General features: G+C 43.4%; 1 protein-coding gene across 2 annotated transcripts in view; it reads right to left on the bottom strand.

The window, feature by feature from the left end:
• The window catches only part of LOC125452231 (amine sulfotransferase-like), a 102,877-nt gene extending 81,701 nt beyond the window's left edge, over positions 1 to 21,176 (bottom strand). For both annotated transcript variants that reach the window (XM_048530401.2, XM_048530404.2), the window contains exon 1: positions 20,796 to 21,176. The gene's annotated coding sequence lies outside the window, so the exon portion shown is untranslated. The remainder of the gene's footprint in view (positions 1 to 20,795) is intronic.

The raw sequence follows: 21,176 nt of genomic DNA, 5'->3' as shown, positions 1-21,176 counted from the left end.
ATAGTATACAAGGCAATGGGCCAAGGTGGATATTTGATGACCAGCACAGACACGATGAGCCAAAGGGCTTTTTATTGTGTTGCAAAATTGCTATGACTTTACAATGGAAAAATATTAGATGACAGAAAAAACATATTGAAATTTCTGATGGTTGTCAAGATTGACAGGATGACCTGGAGCATTATCCAGGTCAAACAGTATCTTGCAGTCAATATTTTCTGACACAGTTTTCCTTCGAAGAAGGATTAGCAAACAGAGCAAAATTCTTTAAACAAATGCCCCAGTCATCCAGGTTTTCACTTTTGAATACCAAATGACATGATGTTCTTTATAAAAGCTCTTCAAAGCCATGATATTAAAAACAAAGTGCTACAAATGGAAATTGGAAAAAATAAAACAGAAAGTGCTGGAGGAATTCAGCAGATCGGAGTACATTTATGGAAAAAGAAACAGAAGTAACATCGCTTCGTGATATATCACTAAGGATCTAAACTTGAAATTTCCTACAGCATCCCCATCAAGCAAAAGAGTGACTCAATCTTAGATAATATAATTTAACTAGCCCCTGCAAGTAATTAAGTCATGCATTATGGAGAGTTTATCTACCCAAGAAAGTGAAGAAACAATAGCAAACGGCAGCACCTTTAACTTGAGACATCTTTCTCATTCACATCAAACACTCAGTAAGATCACATCACAGCATACCATGTGGTGCACAAAAGACGTGAAATCTCATGACTTTCGGTGTGTTTATTCACCTGATTGCTGACCAGGTATTAAACAAGAACAGCATTGACTGAAGCAATGGTAAGCAATGATGTATCGTGCCAAGGATAAGGCACTATAGCAATGGGGAGAGTTAGGAAAACTTGGGATTGTTCTCCTTGGAAAGTTGGAAGGTTGCTTCATAGCAGTTTGAGATGATGAGTGATTTTGTAGAAAGGGAGAGCTTTTGGGATCTTCAGCAGTCTATCTGAAAACTCTACAGGAACACAGTATCATAAGGCTACAATTCAGTTGTTCCAGGTGCTTGGGGCTGTGAAACAAGTCAGTCACAATACTTAAATCACAGAAAAAAACAAGTTTATTGGAAATGAAGCTGACTTGAACAAAGAGGCAAAGATTGCTAATAAAAAGTTTAAACATGCAATTATGTAAATAACACACACACACACACACACCCTCCAAATCTGAAGAATATATAAAACTTGGTGGAGTTTAACTAACAATCAAATGCAGAAAAACAGTTATTCACAGATTATCACAAATACTGGTCTGCAGCTGAAGGCACTTTGCATAGTAGCATTTAACAGTGGGGTTGAGTTGTTCTGGCACAAATGTAGTGTCCCTACCTCTGAGCCAAGAGGCCCAGATCAAGAGCTACCTGCTCCTGAGTTGTGTAATAACATCTGTAACAGGCTGAATAGAAAATAGTTGTAGGTGGTACAGTGACAGTGTCCCTATCTCTGAGCCAAGAGGCCCAGGTCAAGGGCTACCTGCTCCTGAGTTGTGTAATACGCTGAATAGAAAATATTCTAGGTGGTGCAGTGACCTACCTCTAAGCCAGAAGGCTCAGGTACAAGTCCCATTTGCTTCGGAGATGCGTCATAGCATTTCTGAACTGGGTAATTAAGAAAATATGCTTTGACAGTGCAGTTTCCTACATCATCTGTAGCTATGTGAATTCTGCTTTCCTGGGAAAAGTGGTATAGATTCAAAATTCTCATTTAAGAATCCATCATTTATTGAGGCCTTCCACTGGATTTTCCATAAATAAACTTTGAAAAGTGTTTCTCGGAAAGGGAAATAGGGCAAAGCTGTTGTTCCTGAGACAAGTTATCTTGGATCATATATCGAATTCAATAACTTTCTTACGTGCTTAAACTGGGTCATGTGATCTCTCTCTGAAAGTACTGTAGTCCCAGTGACTTCAGTTGTGCAGTTTCTATGTGTTGTAAACGTAGCCAGTCTCCTTTGTTTTTCAAAATATTCATTCCACAGATTCCAAGATGTAGATAAATGTTCAGTCATTGACATTATAAATTATTATTTCCAACAACGCAACTTAATAACAATTGGCATTTTCAAACAAAGTATCCTCCACTCCACCCACTGCATCCCAAAACCAGTCCAACCTGTCTCTGCCTCCCTAACCTGTTCTTCCTCTCAACCATTCCTTCCTCCCACCCCAAGCTGCACCCCCATCTACCTACTAACCTCATCCCACCTCCTTGACCTGTCCGTCTTCCCTGGACTGACCTATCCCCTCCCTACCTCCCCACCTATACTCTCTCCACCTATCTTCTTTACTCTCCATCTTCGGTCCGCCTCCCCCTCTCTCCCTATTTATTCTAGTTCCCTCACCCCATCCCCCTCTCTGATGAAGGGTCTAGGCCCGAAACGTCAGCTTTTGTGCTCCTGAGATGCTGCTTGGCCTGCTGTGTTCATCCAGCCTCACATTTTATTATCTTGGAATTCTCCAGCATCTGCAGTTCCCATTATCTCTTCATTATTATTTGTTTCCACTTCATTGTGTAGATAACACTATCCGATAATAGTTCTGGAAAAATTAATAAAAAGACTGATGAGAATGAAAATAAAGTGACTATTTAATATCCATTTATGTAAACATTTTGATTCATTGTACAGAATTATGCCCTATTTCAATGTAATAGATATGCAGCATATTTTGTTATTGTTGTAAATTAAAGATATTTTTAATTAACTTGCTCATATTTGCAATGACACACCTCTAAACCTGGGCCTTCTGGCTCAGGTATAAGCTAAATACTGCAGATGTTAAAACTCTGAAACAAACATGATGAAAACTAATGAAGAGTCATATTGGACTTGAAGCCGTAACTCTGTTTTTCTCTCTCCACAGATGCGGAGTTTTCCAGCATTATCTGTGTTTCTTTTGGAGTCAGAGGCAGGTAGACTACCACGGTGACACAAACAGTCCGAATGGTAAATTACAAACTTTCACTCGGTCGTGTAAAGAAGCATTATGCATTGATCACAGAAACCATGTTTTCAAATCCGAATGAAAAAGTCCATTGAGAACCAAGCTGCAATACCGTTTTAATGTCTTGATGGCAAGATGAAAATGCACCCAAGTAAGAGAGCTTACCTTTTGTTACAGTTATTATAATGCTGTAGTGCTTTAATGTTAAAAAATTGCAAGGCACATCACAAACAGAAAAAGTTTGGGTATAGAATGGCCTTTCCAGCTCCTCTGTCCAGAAACAGCCTGCAGATCCTCATCAAACTACTGAATTAATTGGAGGTCTTGCTTATTTCTACGCTGTAAGAATTACACTGACTCAACCCAAACAGATAAAAGATAGGACTTAAGTCCCCAGAAGCACTGGGAGTTCAAAGCATTAAAGAACAGGAGCTTTACTGTGGGAGGTGTTTGCTCTACAAGCAGCAAGATTAAGAAGGACCAGTTTCCCAGCCAAAATGGCTGATGATGTCGTCATTACATCGTGTGATCATACTCTAAAAGTGACAGTCCACCATATTTACACAAAGACACAACATCCCTTCCCCTTTACAGAGGTTCCTGCAATGAAAACATTCACAATGTTGTATAAAGCAGTCAGTAGGTATTCCGGAGGTTATTAATTGCTGTGTGGCTGTCAATGCACCTGTTTACTTTTCTCATTGGCTTACATCTCTGGTGTTTTAGATACACAAGAAACATCATCTATTGTTGTCTTTTCCTGAAATGACTTGAGGTTCACACAACATCATGATATTCTTCAGTAATGGACTGTCTTCTTTAGATGTCCTGTTACTGTTCCCTTCTCAGGTGTAACACGTCTCTAATGGCACAATTATTTGAGGATCTTAACTAATGTTGCCCCTGACATATTCATTCCGGTTAACAAGAGTTGATCTATATGTATTTTCCATACTATATTGTCTCTCATCTGTGGGGTATAGGAAACCAATTAAGCCGATGGTATAATGATGATTGGTACAATAGCATATTTCCTCACTAACGTAACGTTTTTATAAAACCCAGCATTTGGCCTTGTTACCCCTATGGAAACCTGATTCTGTCATTTCCTGTCAACAATGTATTTTGTCATGGATGGTTTCAGCACATCAAATTGCTATGCACAAATGACACTTTACCATGAATGACAGAAAAGTTTGATTTATCAAGTGGGTTGTGCAACAGCATATTAATAAACGTTGGCTCACTGATGCTGATCGTTGTTCTCAACTTATAGCAAGTCAGTCATTTCATCTGCAGGACATCTCTACAGGAGTTCCTCAGGGTAGTGTCCAGGTCACAACCATCTTCAACAGTTTCATCGCTGACATTCTTTCCATCATACGGTCAGAAGTAGGGATGGTCGTTGATGATTCAAAAATGCTGAGCATCGTTCGCAATGCCTCAGATGCTGAAGCAGTCCATGTTCAAATGTAACAAGAGCTGGACAATGTTGAGGTTTGGGCTTACATGTGGCAAGTAACATTTGCCTCACACAAATGCCAGACAATGACCATCACCAATGACAGACAAACTACCCTTGACATTCAATAGTGTTACTGTCACTGAATGCCCAACTACCAACATCATTAGCTTACCATTGACCAGAAACTCAACCAAACTCACCGCGTATGCACATGGTTACATGCACAGGTCAGAGGCTAGGAATACTGTGGCGAGTAACTCACCTCCTAATTCCCCAAAGCCTGTCCATCATTTACAAGGCCCAAGAATATTCCCCACTAGCTTGGGTGGGTGTAGCTCTAACAACACGCAAGAAGCTTGACGCCATCCAGGTCAAAGTAGCCCACCTGCTTGGCACCACATCCACAAGCATTCACTGACATTCAGAAGCAGATAGGTGTACTACTATCTACAAGGTACGCTGCAGAAATTCATCAAAACATCTTTAGACAGCATCTTCCAAACACATGACACTTCTAACTAGAAGGACATGGGCAAGGAACTGTTATTAAACACACTGGCCATTGCTGGAGATTGCAACCAATACTGGAACACTACCTTACCGAATGGAAAACCAATAAGAATACAGGTGGACACCAGACCGGCGGTTTCATTGATACCTGGAAGTGTGTATCAGAGCATCTGAGCCACATTGCACTGCAGCTCTCAAATATTGTACGAAGAATATATGCAGATGAAGTGGTACCTTTAAGAGACTGAATCAATGTGAATGCTTAGTTATATGGCCAGTCTGAAGATTTATCCTCATAAGTTGTCAAGGGAAATTTTCCAGCTTTATTGGGAAGATTATGTTTGAAGAAAATGAAACTGAACTTCGTTGAAGCAAATTGCTTGTTAAATTCTGAGACTGATCTATCACAAATGCTAAATAATTTGTTTTCAATAGGAATCTGGGAAGCATAGAAAAGATCGCTGTCAAATTGAAAATCAGGGATGAAGTTCAAGCAAACTGTTGCAAGGCTAGGTCAGTGCCTTATGCAATCAGACCAAAAGTCAGGCCAAATTAGAGAGGAATAGAGCTGGATGAACACAGCGGGCCAAACAACATCAGAGGAGCAGGAAGGCTGGCATTTTGGGCCTAAACCCTTCTTCAAAAATGGGGGAGGGGAAGGGGATTCTGAAATAAATAGGAAGGTGGGGGAGGCAAATAGAACATGGATAGAGGAGAAGATAAGTGGAGAGGAGACACCTACCTTCTCCTCTATCCATCTTCTATCCGCCTCCCCTTCTCTCCCTATTTATTTCAGAAACCTCTTCCCCTCCCCCATTTCTGAAGAAGGGTCTAGGCCCAAAACGTCAGCCTTCCTGCTCCTCTGATGCTGCTTGGCCTGCTGTGTTCATCCAGGTCTACACCTTGTTACCTCAGATTCTCCAACATCTACAGTTCCTACTATCTCCGAATTAGAGCAGTTGGTCAAGACAGGAGTCTTTGAACATGTAAATATGAGTGAGTGGGCCACACCTATTGTACCAGCAATGAAGAAAGATGGATTGGTACATGTCTGCAGTGATATTAAGATCACTATTAATCCAGTATTTTGTGCTGGGCAGTGTCCTTTGCCTTTAACCAATGGCCTATATGCTGGGCTAGCTGGAGGTCAGCTTTTCAGTAAAACTAACCTTAGTCAAGCCTATCTCCAGATAAATGCAGATTCTGAGTCACAGAAACACTTGACAATAATAACATATAAGGACTATTCAAATACAAGAAAAACTATCAAGTGAAATCACATCTGCACCTGTGTTATTCTAACATAGCATGGATCAGAGGTGAAGTGGATTGAAAATGGTCTAATGTACATAATGTTATAGTCACAAGGAGAAATGTAAAAGACCACCTCCACAATTTAGATGCTATTTTGCAACACTTGAAGATTATGGCCTAAGAGGGGAGGCGGATAGAAGATGGATAGAGGAGAAGGTAGGTGTCTCCTCTCCACCCCTGATGAACGGTCTAGGCCCAAAATGTCAGCTTTTGTGCTCCTGAGATGCTGCTTGACCTGCTGTGTTCATCCATCTTCTCACTTTTTATTATCTTGGATTCTCCAGCATCTGCAGTTCCCATTATCTCTGATACCATTATTTTAGGGCTTACTAAATTACAACGGCAGGTTTGCCCCAAATCTTGCAACCATTCTCAAGCCATTGTGCAATGTTTGAAACCAAAACAAGAATTGGAAATGGACAGATCAATGTGAAGGAGTCTTTACACAGGCCAAACAGGCTTCATTGAAGTCAAAAGTTCTGACCCATTTTGACCTAAATTTATGACTGCAACTGCATGCAATGCCTCACTGCATTGAGGGAGAGCAGTTGTTTCTCACATATTACCTAATGATGAAGAGAAGCAATAGCCTTTGTATTAAGGTAATTCAAAAAAGCAGAAATAAACTGCACAAATAGAGACAGAAGCTCATGGAATCACTTTTAACATTTGAGAATTCCAGCAATACCTGTATGGGTGGGAATTAACTACCAACAAACCAGAGATCATTGACCAGATATTTGGGCCCCACACAGGGATACCTTCTCTAGCAGTGAGCCATACGCAGAGATGGGCATTCTTGCTCACAGCTGACATTTACACAGTTAAGTACCAGCTATCTGACTTACATGGAAACATTGACAGACTCTCTGGATTAGCTTTGCCAAATGAGATGACTAAACACTCTGTATGCAGATATTTCCTATTTCAAACAAGTAGAGAACACTCTGGTAATGCTAGGACAAGTTATATACTGGATATAATCCATTACTATTAAAGTGATGGACACGTTACTTTGTGACAAGTTCACAGGAACTATCTAGAACTGACTTGGAGGCAATGACCTATGAGTACTGTCGCTGGACTCTTAATCCAGAGACCCAGGTAATGTTCTGGGGACCCAGGTTTGAGTCCGGCCACAGCAGATGGTGGAATTTGAATTCGATAAAAGTCAGGAATTAATAGCCATATGATGACCACAAATCCAATGCCAATTATTGGAACATCCATCTGGCTCACTAATGTCCTTTGGGCAGTTAGGGATGGGCACCTCACAAATAAATTTTAAAAAGATACCTTTATTGAAAGCTAGTAGTAATCACATACAGACAAATGCATCTTTGGAGCATTTTTCTAATATTCCTCTGTTAGCTAAATAGGGAGGCGGGTACAAGCTACATCACCGAGGCCAGGTGCCAGCTCTCTAACACCTCCTCCTACTGCCCCGTTGATCATTATCCCACCCCCGACCACCAAACCATCATCTCCCAAACCAACCACAACTTCATCACCTCAGGTGACCTCCCCCCTCCAGCCTCCAACCTCATTGCTCCCCAAACCCACACCGCCTGCTTCTGTCTCCTTCCCAAAATCCATAAACCTGACTGCCCTGGTCGACCCATTGTCTCCCCCTGCTCCTATCCCACAGATCTTATCAACACTTATTTTGACTCCATGTTCTCCCCCGTGGTCCAGGAACGCCCCACCTACGTCCGTGACACCACCCAAGCCCTCCACTTCCTCCAAAACTACCAATTCCCTGGTCCCCAACACCTCATCTTTACCATGGATGTCCAGTCCCTATACACTTCCATTCCCATGCAGATGGCCTAAAGGCCCTCCGCTTCTTCCTGTCCCATAGGCCCGACCAGGCCCCCTCCACCGACACTCTCATCCGCCTTGCCGAACTCGTCCTCACCCTCAACAACTTCTCTTTCGATTCCTCCCACTTCCTACAGACAAGTGGGTGGCCATGGGTACCCACATGGGCCCAAGCTATACCTGCCTTTTTGTGGGTTACGTGGAACAGTCCCTCTTCCAAACCTACATTGTCCCTAAACCTCACCTCTTCCTCCTTTACATTGATGACTGTATCAGAGTGGCCTTGTGCTCCCACAAGGAGGTCAAACAGTTCATCAACTTCACCAACACCTTCCACCCAACCTTAAGCTGATCTGGACCATCTCTAATACCTCCCTCACCTTCCTGGACCTCTCTGTCTCCATCTCTGGCAACCACCTGGAAACCGATATCCATTTCAAGCCCACTGGCTCCCACAGCTTCCTAGAATACACCTTCTCCTACCCACCTTCCTGCAAAAATGCCATCCCCTATTCCCAATTCCCTCACTTCCGCCACATCTGCTCCTCGGGTCAAGCATTCCACTCCCGTACATCTCAGATGTCCCCGCTTTTCAAGGACCACAGCTTCCCCCCCCTCAGTGGTTGAGAACGCCGTCAACCGTGTCTCCCGCATTTCCCACAACTCATCTCTTACACCCCGTCTCCGCAATAACCCGCAAAAACAGAATTCCCGTCGTCCTCACGTACCACCCCACCAACCTCCGGATCCAATGCATCATCCTCCGACACTTGCACCATCTGCAATCCAAGCCCACCACAAAAGATATTTTTCCTTCCCCATCCTTATCTGCTTTCCGGAGGGACCACTGTCTCCGTGACTCCCTTGTCTGCTCCACACTCCCCTCCAATCCCACCACACGCGGCACTTTCCCCTGCAAGCACAGGAAGTGCTCCACCTGCCCCCACACCTCCTCCCTCACCCCCATCCCAGGCCCCAAGAAGACTTTCCACATCAAGTTCAACTGTACATCTGTCAACGTGTTATACTGTATCCACTGTACACGGTGTGGCTACCTCTACAATAGGGAAAGCAAGTGAAGGCTTGGGGACCGTTTTACAGAACACCTCCGCTTGGTTCGCAATAAATAACTGCACCTCCCAGTCACAAACCATTTCAACTCCCCCTCGCATTCCTCAGATGACATGTCCATCCTGGGTCTCCTGCAGTGCTACAACGATGCCACCCGAAGGTTGCAGGAACAGCACCTCATATTCCCCTTGGAACCCTGCAGCCCAATGGTATCAATGTGGATTTCACAAGCTTCAAAATCTCCCCACCCCCTACCACGTCGCAAAACCAGCCCAGCTCGTCCCCACCTCCCTAACCTGTCCTTCCTCCCACCTATCCCCTCTTCCCACCCCAAGACCCACCCTCATCTCCTACATACGAGCCTCATCCCGCCCCCTTGACCTGGCCGTTCTCCCTGGACTGACCTATCTCCTCCCGACCTTCCCACCTACACTCACCTTTAGTGGCTCCATCTCTGCCTCTTTGACCTGTCTGTCTCCTCTCCACCTATCTTCTCCTTTATGCATCCTCTATCCTCCTCCCCTTCTCTCCCTATTTACTTCACAAGCCCCCTTCCCCTCCCCCATTTCTGAAGAAGGGTCTGGGCCTGAAACGTCTGCCTTCCTGCTCCTCCGATGCTGCTTAGCCTACTGTGTTCATCCAGCTCTACACCTTCTTTCCTCACATTACTCCCTTTTGAGTTATGGGCAGTTTCTGGTTTTCTCGCTTTCCCCTCCAATGGAACAATGAGCAGCAGTGAACCTCCCCATCTAGTGGCCAGTTTAAGACATGACAAAGCCTGTTATAAAAGGGAAAGTGGCCAAGAAATTGAGTCAAGTAGGATTTGTTTCTCTGTGTACCCTCCTGAATCACGTGCAGTAAATGCGTAATTTGCAATGTTGAATGCAGTCTGCCCACCCAACTTTTGCGGGATCATGCCATAATTTTAAATATTGTTCCTAATTGATTGTTGCACCTGCATACTAGTTTTTAGTAACTTACAAGGACCTCAACACTTCTTAATCTCTCACTGTCGTATTCTTGTGTTTTTTCATTAATTGACAGAGTAACTTATGTACACATCCGTGGTCTTCAATGCTGTGGTTTGGCCTCCTCATGAATGTTATGTCATCCTGATAGTTGGTTCATTTCAATTTTTAAAGTACTGAGACAATATCCCTATTATTCCAAGATGAAATTACATATAGCACAACTAAAAATAGATATATACAAATTATTTAAGTAATTTTGCAACTGCCTAGTCTTTGACAATTCTTCAGGGACTCATGACATGCAACCTTCCAGAGATCAAAATGTTATACACTCGACTGTTCCCAACTTGTGTGTGTGGTGATCTTTTCCATGTTGTAATAAAGTTCATTGCATCATACAGTTCAGAAGAGACCTTTCAGCCCATCAAGTTGGCACCACTAAAAGCATACTACTATTTACACCAGTCCCACTTCTCTGCATTAGGGCCATAGCCTTGAATGTTACAACATTACAAGTGCTCATCCGAGTCTTTTTAAAAGGTTGTGATGGTTCCTACCTTGGCTACCTCCTAGGCAGTACATTCCAGATCTCACCATGTTGTGAGTAATAAGCAAGTTCCTTAAATTCCCTCTAAACCTGTCTCTCACTTTAAAATGATGCCCCCTTGTTATTGGCCCTTCAACTAAGAGAAACAGCTGCTTTCCATTTGTCCTGTCAAGATCCCTCATAATCTTATACATCTCTATCAGGTCCCCCCTCAACCTTCTCAGCTCTAAAGATAACTGCCTGAGTTTATTCAGCCTCTCTTCGTAGGTAAAAGACTCTTTCCCAGGTAGCATCCTGGTGAATTCTCCTTTTTGCCTCCTCCAAGCATAATCATATCCTTCCTGTAGTGCAGTGAGCAGAGCTACACACAGGACTCCAGCTTTGGGCTAACCAAAGTTCTGTACAGCTCCAACTTCACCTCCGTGTTCTTATGATCCACCTAAGCCTGAATGTTGTCCAGGTCTTGCTGCATTTGGACATGGACTGCTTCAGTACGTGAGCAGTCATGAATGATGCTGACTATTGCACAATCTGAAAATGTCTGCAACTTTGACATAAGGATGGGGGCAGCATCATTGATGAAGCAGTTAACAATGGTTGGGTGTAAGAGACTAACCAGAGAAATTCCTGCAGTGATTGTGCTGTTGCTGAGATGATTAACCTCCAACAGGAAGAACAATCTTGTTTTCTGCTAAAGGAGAGTTTATCCTGGCTCCCATTGACTCCAGCTTTGCTATGGCTCCTTGATGTCATTCCCAGTCAAATGCTGCCTTGCATTCCTCACTTTCTTTTTTAAGTTCTTTTGTATATGTTTGGAGCATGGATGTAATGAGAGAGGTCGGGAACTGAGAGATCTTTGAGGAACTATGAGCGCTTGCCACTCCCTAGCGCAATTGATGAGACCTCCCTTCATTTTCTGATTGAATGTAGATTGATGGGATGGTAATTGATCTGGTCAGATTTGTCTTGTTTTTGTAGACAGTACACACTTGGTCAATTCTCCACCTTGCTGGGTAGATGCCAATGTTGTAATTGTACAGGAACAGATTGGCTGGGAGTTCAGCTAATTCAGCAGCACAGTCTTCAATGCTATTGCATAGATGTTGTCAGGGCCCATACATTTTACAGTACCCAGTGCCTTCAGCAGTTTATTGATTTCCCTATGAAGTTAATCATATTCACTGAAAGCTGGCATGCTTGATGCTACAGACCTCAAGAGAAGACCAAGATGGATAATATGTCTGAACATTTATGTAGATGATGCAGCCATGGGATACACATTGTTGGGAATAAGGGTATTTTTGGAGCCTTCTCCTCCTGTACAATGTTTAATCATCCACCATCATTCACGTCTGGATGCTACAGTGCTTAGAAATGACCTGTTGGTTGTGGGATCACTTCGCTTTGTCTTTCACTTGCTGATACACTGCTTACCATGCAAGTAGTTCTGTGTTGTGGCAGGATTATTTTGTCAGTTTTAAGTATTGCTACTACCATTTCCTCCTTCACTCTTGCTTGAACCAGAGTTGACTCAGTATGGTGGCCTTGCTCCAAATGGGTGGTCTTTGCTTGGCATGGTGGTCTCTAGGTTTAGTGGTCTTGTTCCGATGTGGAGGTCTTCATTGAAGGTGGTTTCTGGGTATTTCAGTGTTTGTTGCTTTAACCAGCTTTCCCTGAACTGAAATTCATCCGAGATTAACTTTCTCAACCCTGATTCTTGACTTTTCTTATATGTCCTGGTATCAATACATTGCTTTGACTTTTGTTTGAGGCCTTTTCCTATGGTTGTCATGTTTGCAACACTGCCTTTTTTTTTTAGGAAAAGTCACCCCTGATCACTATCTTATATTCTGTGTTCGTTTCCTTAACAGAATTACATTCACACATTGGATTGGTAAGTAGAAACAATTTCAATTACACTTACTTAACAGAAAAATTGATAACTTGTAGTTACAAAACAACTTGTGCACACATCCCTAGTCTTGCGTGTCCCTGCTTCACAGCGTCCTTTATATTTCAGGCTCATTTACATCATATTGTCTTTACTCTTTGGAATTCCCTAAGTCAGAAAGGGGTAGAAACCCAATCACTGATCATGTTTAAAACAAAATGGTAGTGGTTGTTCATTGCAGGAACTCTTCAAAGATGTGTCCTATGCCAAACCATCTTCAGTCGCCCCATCAATAATCTTCCCTCCACCATAAGGTCTAAGTGGGAATGATGACAATGTTGATGCTTAGGCTTTATTCACAAAGTTAACAATGAGTTTTTTTTATTTGATTTGATTTATTGTGGTCACATGTACCTAAGTACAGTGAAAAGCTTTGTTTGCGAGCAGTACAGGCAGATCTTAGCAAACAAGGAAATGCAGATAGTAGGGTGCTTAGACAGAAAGAGACTTACAAGGTAACGGCTGCAAAGAAGGTTTACAAAGCAAGATCAACATCAGCATGATCAACAATTTTGCAGGTAGACAGGGGAGTGAAGAAGGTGCTTGGTACGCTTGCCTTTATTGTTCAGTGCATTGAGTATAGGAGTTGGGAGTTCATGTTGATGCTATACAGGACGTTGGTTAGATCACTGTTGCAGTATTGTATGCAATCATGGTCTCCCTGCGATAGGAAGGATGTTGTAAAAATTGGAAGGGTTCAGAAAAGATTTACAAGGATGTTGCCAGGGATGGAGAGTTTGAGCTTTCTGGAGAGACTGAATAGATTGGGGCTATTTTCCCTGGAACATCGGAGGCTAAGTGGGGACCGAACAGAGTTATATAATGTCATAAGGGGCATGGATAGGGTAAATAAACAAGATTTTTTCCCTGGAATGGGGGCGTCCAAAACTAGAGGGCATGGTTTAAGGTGAGAGGGTAAAGGTTTAAAAGGGATCAAGCAATTTTTTTCACACAGAGGGTAGTGTGTGTATGGAATGAGCTGCCAGAGGAAGTGGTGGAAGATGGTGCAATTAGAACATTTAAAGGGCATCTGGATGGGTACATGAATAGGGAGAGTTTAGAGGGCTCTCACCGAATGTTGGTAAATAAGTAGATTTTTTTTAGGATATCTCCTTGGCATGGATGATTTGCACTGAGAGGTGTGTTTCCGTGCTGTATATCTCTATGACACTAGAGTGCTCTGTTAAGCAGTCTAATAACAGCAGGGAAGAAACTGTGCTTGAGCCTGTTGGAGTATGTGTTCAAGCTCCTGTATTTTCTGCCTGACAGAAGAGGTTGGAAGGGAGTATTACTGGGGTGGGAAGAGTCTTTGAACACGTTGGCAGCCTTTTTGCAGCAACGATCTATGTAAATAAAGTTTATGATGGGAGGTTGGCTTCCATAATAGTCTGGGCTGTGCACACAACTTTCTGTCGTTTCCTAAGGTCGCAGTTGCTGTTCCACGCCATTATGCACCTAGGTACAATGCTCTATATTGTGCACCTGTAAAGGTTAGTGAGGACCATATGGGTATGCCAAATTTCCTATGCCGCCCAAGGAAGAAGAGGCATTGTTGCACCTTCTTGACCATCAGTCCTAATTGGGAAATCCAGACAGTTTGTCAGTTATCGTCACTCCTAGGAACTTGGCAATCTCAAACCTCTCAACCTCCACTCTGTTGATGTAGATGGGGAAGCCGGGGTGTCCTTCTCCTTTCTTTCTGAAGTCAGTAATCAATACTTTGATTTTGTCATCATTGAGAGATTGTTCTCATTGCACCACAACACCAAGCATTCTATTTGCTTCCTGTATTCATTGTTTGATATCTGTCCTATCACGGTGGTGTCTTCAGCAAACTTGTAGATAGCATTTGTATGGAATGTGGCAACACAGTCGTGGATGTATAGGGAATACAGTAGGGGGCTGAGAAAGCAACCTTGTGGGGAACCAGCGTTGAGTGTTATCGTGAAGGAGGTGATGTTGCCTATCTCCACTGATTATGGTCAATGGGTCAGGAAGCCGAGGATCCAGTAGCAGAGACTGGAACCGAGACCTAGGTCTCGGAGTTCTGAGATTAGTCTGGTAGGGATTATGGTGAGAAGGCAGAGCTGTAGGAGTCTGATGTTTATGTGCTTATTATCCAGATGGTTCAGAGATGCATGTAAGGCTAGGGAAGTGGTGTCTGCTGTGGACCTATTTTGCCGGTAGGTAAATTGCAGATTGAGGAAAACGGGCAGGCTAGAGTCGATGTGGACCATGACCAGCCTCTCAATGCACTTCATGATTTTGGACGTCAGATCTGTCAGGCAGTAGTTGTTGAGGCATGTTGCACATGTTTTCTTTAGTATTAGGGTGATGGTGGTCTTCTTGAAGCAAGTGGGTTCTTCAGACTGTAGCAAGGAGAGGTTGAGAATATCAGCGAATACGTCCACCAGCTGGTCCTCACAGGATCTGAGTGCACAGCCAGGGATTTTTCTGGACCCGTTGCTTTCCTCAGGATTAACATTACTCACCATGTTAGCTTGACACTGAGATTGGGCATATCAAAGCTAACCTGCATGATAACTGATACCCTGATCAAACCAGCAGTCATGAAAACCCATGAAAACTCCTACATCCAACACTGCTGGCCTTGACCATGCACAGTCTACTTTCAATTACCTGGAAGGGAAAAGTGCTCCTAAATCTGAACAACATGTTTTGTGCTGCCATGTAAATCCAAGTATTATTTTCTCCATGGCCAGGTACTGCTATCAAACCAAGATGATGTTTTATCTCTTACACAACTGAATCATGTTACTTATGAGATCCAGTACCAGCGGGATGCCAGGTATGCTCATCCCAGCAAGCGGCAGAACATCAAGTCATGGGGTCAAAGTACTGTACAGCATGGAAACAGATCCTTCAGTCTAACTCGCCCATGCTGACCAGATATCTGAAAAAAAAATCTAGTTCCATTTTACAGCATTTGGCCCATATCCCTCTAAAACTTTCCTATTCGTTTACCCATCCAGATACCTTTAAAATGTTCTAATTGTACCGGCCTCCACCATTCCCTCTGGCAGCTCATTCCATACATGCACCACCCTCTGTGTGAAAGTTGCCCCTTAGATTGCTTTTAAAGCTTTCCCCTCTCACCTTAAACCTATGCCCTCTATTTTTTGACCCCACTGTCCTGGGCAAGTGACTATGGCTAATCATGTATCCATGCCCCTCATGATTTTATAAACTTCTTTAAAGTTATCCCTCCCCTCCAGGGAAAATAGCCCCAGCTTATTCAGCCTCTCCCTATAGCCCAAAGTTTCTAACCCTGTAATTATTTTTCTGAACCGTTTCAAGTTTCACAACATCCTTCCTTTAAAAGGGAGACCACAATTGAACAGAGTATTTCAAAATGGCACAACTAATGTCCGGTACAGCCTCAACATGACCTCTGAAGTCCCATATTCAATGTATTGACCAATAAACACAAGCATACCAAATGTGTTCTTCACTATCCTGTCTACCTGCAACTCCACTTTCAAGGAACTATGAACTTGCACCCCAAGGTCTCTCTGTTCAGCAACACTCCCCATGACCCTACCATTAAATTTAGAAGTCCTGCCCTGATTTGCCTTTCCAAAATGCAGCACCTCATATTTATCTAAAAGTCGAACAACGTGTCCTATTGACCACTCACTGCCAGCAGCAAGCCCTGGTGCTTAACCTGCCTGAGTTTGCAAACCTCAGAAACGTATATCCATCACTAGATGTGTTTCTGCTATTGGAAATCATTTATTAAATAATCCAGACTGTTCTAAGAGTTAGTGATAATGGGAACTGCAGATGTTGGAGAATCCAAGATAATAAAATGTGAGGCTGGATGAACACAGCAGGACCAGCAGCATCTCAGGAGCACAAAAGCTGACGTTTCGGGCCTATATCCTTCATCAGAGAGGGGGATGGGGTGAGGGTTTTAGAATAAATAGGGAGAGAGGGGGAGGTGGACCGAAGATGGAGAGAAAAGAGGATAGGTGGAGAGGAGAGGATAGGTGGGGAGGTAGGGGATAGGTCACTACAGGGAAGACGGACAGGTCAAGGAGGTGGGATGAGGTTAGTAGGTAGGAGATGGAGGTGCGGCTTGGGGTGGGAGGAAGGGATGGGTGAGAGGAAGAACAGATTAGGGAGGCAGAGACAGGTTGGACTGGTTTTGGGATGCAGTGGGTTGGAGGGGAAGAGCTGGGCTGGTTGTGTGGTGCAGTGGGGGGAGGGGACGAACTGGGCTGGTTTTGGGATGCGGTGGGGGAAGGGGAGATTTTGACGCTGGTGAAGTCCACATTGACGCCATTGGGCTGCAGGGTTCCCAAGCGGAATATGAGTTGCTGTTCCTGCAACCTTCGGGTGGCATCATTGTGGCACTGCAGGAGGCCCATGATGGACATGTCATCTAAAGAATGGGAAGGGGAGTGGAAATGGTTTGCGACTGGGAGGTGCAGTTGCTTATTGCGAACCGAGCGGAGGTGTTCTGCAAAGTGGTCCCCAAGCCTCCGCTTGGTTTCCCCAATGTAGAGGAAGTTCTAAGAGTTACACCAGAACACAATTTATGATCACCAGCCTTATGTGTTGCTACAGGCTACATACATAAATAGTCAGCATCCAGTTTTCTCTAGGCAAAAGGAGTTAGTACAAATGTTGCAACTTTTTGATAGGGGGAAGGTCATGGAAAGAGCCAAACTCTGCTGCATCTCCATGGCAATACCCTGACCAATCAGTATCAACCTGTTTGGTCTGTGAATTAAGAGTGACAGTTAACTGTTCTTGAACAAATCTCCATGCCAATTATGGCCCAACCAATCAGCAACCCTGTCTCACTTTATATAAATTTTGTGTTTTATTTTCCAAGATTGTTTCATGCATCCTAGTTTCGATGAGTGCAAAACAGAAACCTTCAAATTCCAGTCTCTTTTAAGCAATGTTTAAGTTCTGTTTCAAAAAGCTTATCCACTTCCACAAGATTAAACAATAGAAATATTCTCTTCAATCAAACTTCTGCATGAGGCTGAACTAAACAAATTGAATAAAAGAAAATAGGTAAATTTCTACATAAGAATTACTGTATCAAATCCTGAATACTGCACCCCTGCCGACAATCTTGACAATGTTTCTGGTTTTGTGTCTGTACTAAATGACAAGGCGATACAACAGTTCTCTGCCATCACTCACTGTGGGGGAGGATGCTAAAGGACAAGATAAGGCAAGATCCTGTGAGCATCTAAGAAAGCTCAAAATGAATTTGCAATAAGAGATCAAGTGAACAAGCTGGAGATGGAACGCAGTCTACTTCATGAGTCGCCTATGAGTGTACAGTGTCCTTGCTGCAGCATTATAATAAGTTACAATTGTGACCTGAGATGTAGTATTGAAGTGGCCAGCACAGTGGCTTGGAGGTTAGCCCTGCTGCCTCACAGCACAGGGGATCTGAATTCAATTCATGTCTCAGGGTCAAACTTTCTCCAAATTCCACTGACGCTTTAGCCTAGGGCCATGAGGATTTTTTTTGTGTGTTAAGAAAAGGATGCCAAGCTGAGGATTTGTCAAAGGACAGGTTGTGTGCTGAAAGTAAAAGATTTACATACTTGGTTTAGTTTTGCACAAGGCTGTGGCTAGTGCTGCTGGTTAACAGTGTGAAGTAAACTGGCCCAGAAAGCGGAGGGCATGCTAACACTCTTCACCCACACACACCAGAAACATCAAATCAACCTCAAGGACTAACATAATAAGTACACCATTCAGAAAATCTCAAGACTCAATTGAGACTGATACCAATAAATAATGATGAGGCTAGACCAAAAATCAAGGGTATTTTCCTATTCATCAAGACCATAGCTGAGTGTGTACATTATTATACACAAATCCTTTCATTCACTTACTGCCTAGTTATTTATTTTAAAAATGTTCAATGACTGCATAGCGACATCTTTCTCGGTAGCAAATTCCAAAAGTTCACAACCTTCATACTGAAGAACTTTCTTTCCATTTGAGTTCTTAACATATGACCGTTTATCTTGGAGACCACAAGCCCCTAGCATTTTGGATTCTTTAGCCAGTGGAAAAAGCATCTACCTTGTCAAGCTATCTCCTTAAAATGATCCATGAGATCACCCATTATTCTGCTAAACTTCAGGGAACGTAGGCCTATTTTACTCAATTGTTGACCATATGACATGTGTTTTCTTTAATTTCTTTCACCCCGGAGCAGATGAGACTTGAACTCATAAAATATTAATCAAGTAAACTTGTGCTGCATTTCCTCTGTTCCATTTCCTCAGGTAAGACAATCCTGTTCACAGTGTTTAAAGATATAGCCTTATGCAGGGTATGTAATTTCTGAAAGATCTCACTCCCTTGCAACAGTCATGATGGTGGATCATAGCCTCTAGGCTTAGTTAGCTCAACTGGCTGGACAGCCTGTTTGTAATGCAAAGTGAAGCCAATAGCATGAGTTCAATTTCTGTACTAGTTAAGGTTTCCATGAAAGGCCCACCTTTTCAAACTTGCCTGAGGTGCGGTGACCATCAGGTTAAACTAATACCAGTGTTCTCTCTAACGCAGAAGTGCCAGATAGGGTGACTTTATAACTTTCTCACTTACATTGGCATTATCAACAAATGTGGGTATCAGGCCCCTCTCTTAATCATTGATACAAATCATGAAGGACTGCGAATCAAGCAATATTCCTTGCAACACACCACTAACTACAGCCTGCTATCCTCAAAAGAACCCAATGTTACACCAGATAAATGCACAACTCTTCATCATGAATGTTAAAGTGAAATTTTTTCATCTATTCATTTTGTTTGTTTTAATGTACTTTCATTGGTAACTAGCTGTAATCATGTTTGTATAAATTTATGCATCTTTGGAGTGTTGGTCTAATTTCCCTCTGATAGGGAGATGCTGGTGTTGGACTGGGGCAGTCAAAGAAGTCACATGACACCAGGTTATAGTCCGACAGGTTTATGATAAAATCAGGAGCCTTTGGAGTGCTGCTCCTTTATCAGGTGAAACAACAGTCCTCCCACCTCAAACTCCACCCCCATCTCCTACCTACCAGCCTCTTCTCTCCACCTTGACCTGTCCACCCTCCCTGGACTGACTTATCTCCTTTCCAGCTCCCCACCGACACTCACCTTCACCGGCTCCATCCCCCTCTTTGACCAGTCTGTCTCCTGTCCACCTATCTTCTCTTGTATCCATCTTCTATCCACCTCCCCCTGTGTCCCTATTTATTTCAGAAGCCCTTCCCCTCCCCCATTTCTAAGGAAGGGTCTAGGCCCAAAACGTCAGCTTTCCTGCTCCTCTGATGCTGCTTGGCCTGCTGTGTTCACCCAGCTTGACACCCTGTTATCTCAGATTCTCCAGCATCTGCAGGACCTACTAACTCTCAGTCCAAGCCTTTAATTGGGCAGAGAAGCATGTCAGTGAGACTCTGAAAGAAGATCCAACCCAATTTGTGCACTATCTTTGCGGTCTTGTAATTGAACACCCTGGGTGTAGGCCATAAGGATTAGCAGATTAGTTATCTTTTAGTCTTATTCGACTGTTCATGGCTTTCTCTTTACCCATATTATTTTAAAAGCTCACTACTCGGAATCCTTGATCCCTCACAGTGAATGTTATATAGCAGAAGCTGGGGTGGACAAAGGAGAGTGGATCCTATGACGAAGCTTGACTGATGGGTAGAGAAAAGGGTGAAAGGTATCAGATGCAGCTGAAAATCAGGGAAGGGGAAGAATGAAAGTTCAGTGTTAGCGTGATGGAATCGCAGGCTTGGATGGCGGTGGGGGGATTGGGGTGGGATCGCAGTATTTGGGAGGGGGGGTGGGCGCGTCCTCGAACATGCAAATTTCTCAGTCAGGCGATTACCCCGCAATTTAATTCCGACGGAATGGAGCTACCACTTTGCTCCATACCGTGGAAGCCTAGCTGACAGCAGCAGAGGGAGAAAGGCTGGATAACACAGAGCCTCATTACTATATAGAAATTTACAAAGTAGCCCCTCTGAGAAACTGCACCCGATATCTCCTGGGTCAGCTAGAGAGCGAAGTGGACGGGTTCAGGTTGTGAAGTACATGTCAGATTTTGCCTTAAAGCTGCCCTATCCTTGTGTATTTCTAGGTTTCGTTATAAATGACGAAAACAAAAACGGTTTTCAAACGTACCTAGTATTGTTTGCGATAACACAATGTAGAGCTGAAGCAACACAGCAGTTCAGGCAGCATCAGAGGAGGAGGTCCGACCGGGATCCTTCTTTAGTTCGCGCCTCCGTCCCGCAAGCAGACGCGTTTCTCAAACTCGCAACGACACTCTTTAATAAAGAATTCCCAACAGCTTTCTCACAGGGAAAGACAGGAACTTTCTCAGGATGAATAGAGGTGACCTTGTCCTCAAGCAGTTGTGACTGTGGTGGAACTGCTGAGCTTTTTCAGCAATTTTTGCTTTGTCTTCTGTTTTTAGGACGCAGGGAAGATTGGAGATTGCAGATAAATGCGTATCTGTACCTAAGTGGTGGTACTGTACTTTGGCAATGCTACTTACCCGGT

Source organism: Stegostoma tigrinum, chromosome 4 (genome assembly GCF_030684315.1).
Source record: "Stegostoma tigrinum isolate sSteTig4 chromosome 4, sSteTig4.hap1, whole genome shotgun sequence".
Lineage (NCBI taxonomy): Eukaryota > Metazoa > Chordata > Chondrichthyes > Orectolobiformes > Stegostomatidae > Stegostoma > Stegostoma tigrinum.
The sequence above is the reverse complement of the archived record's forward strand: the minus strand, read 5'-3'. Positions and strand labels throughout refer to the sequence as shown.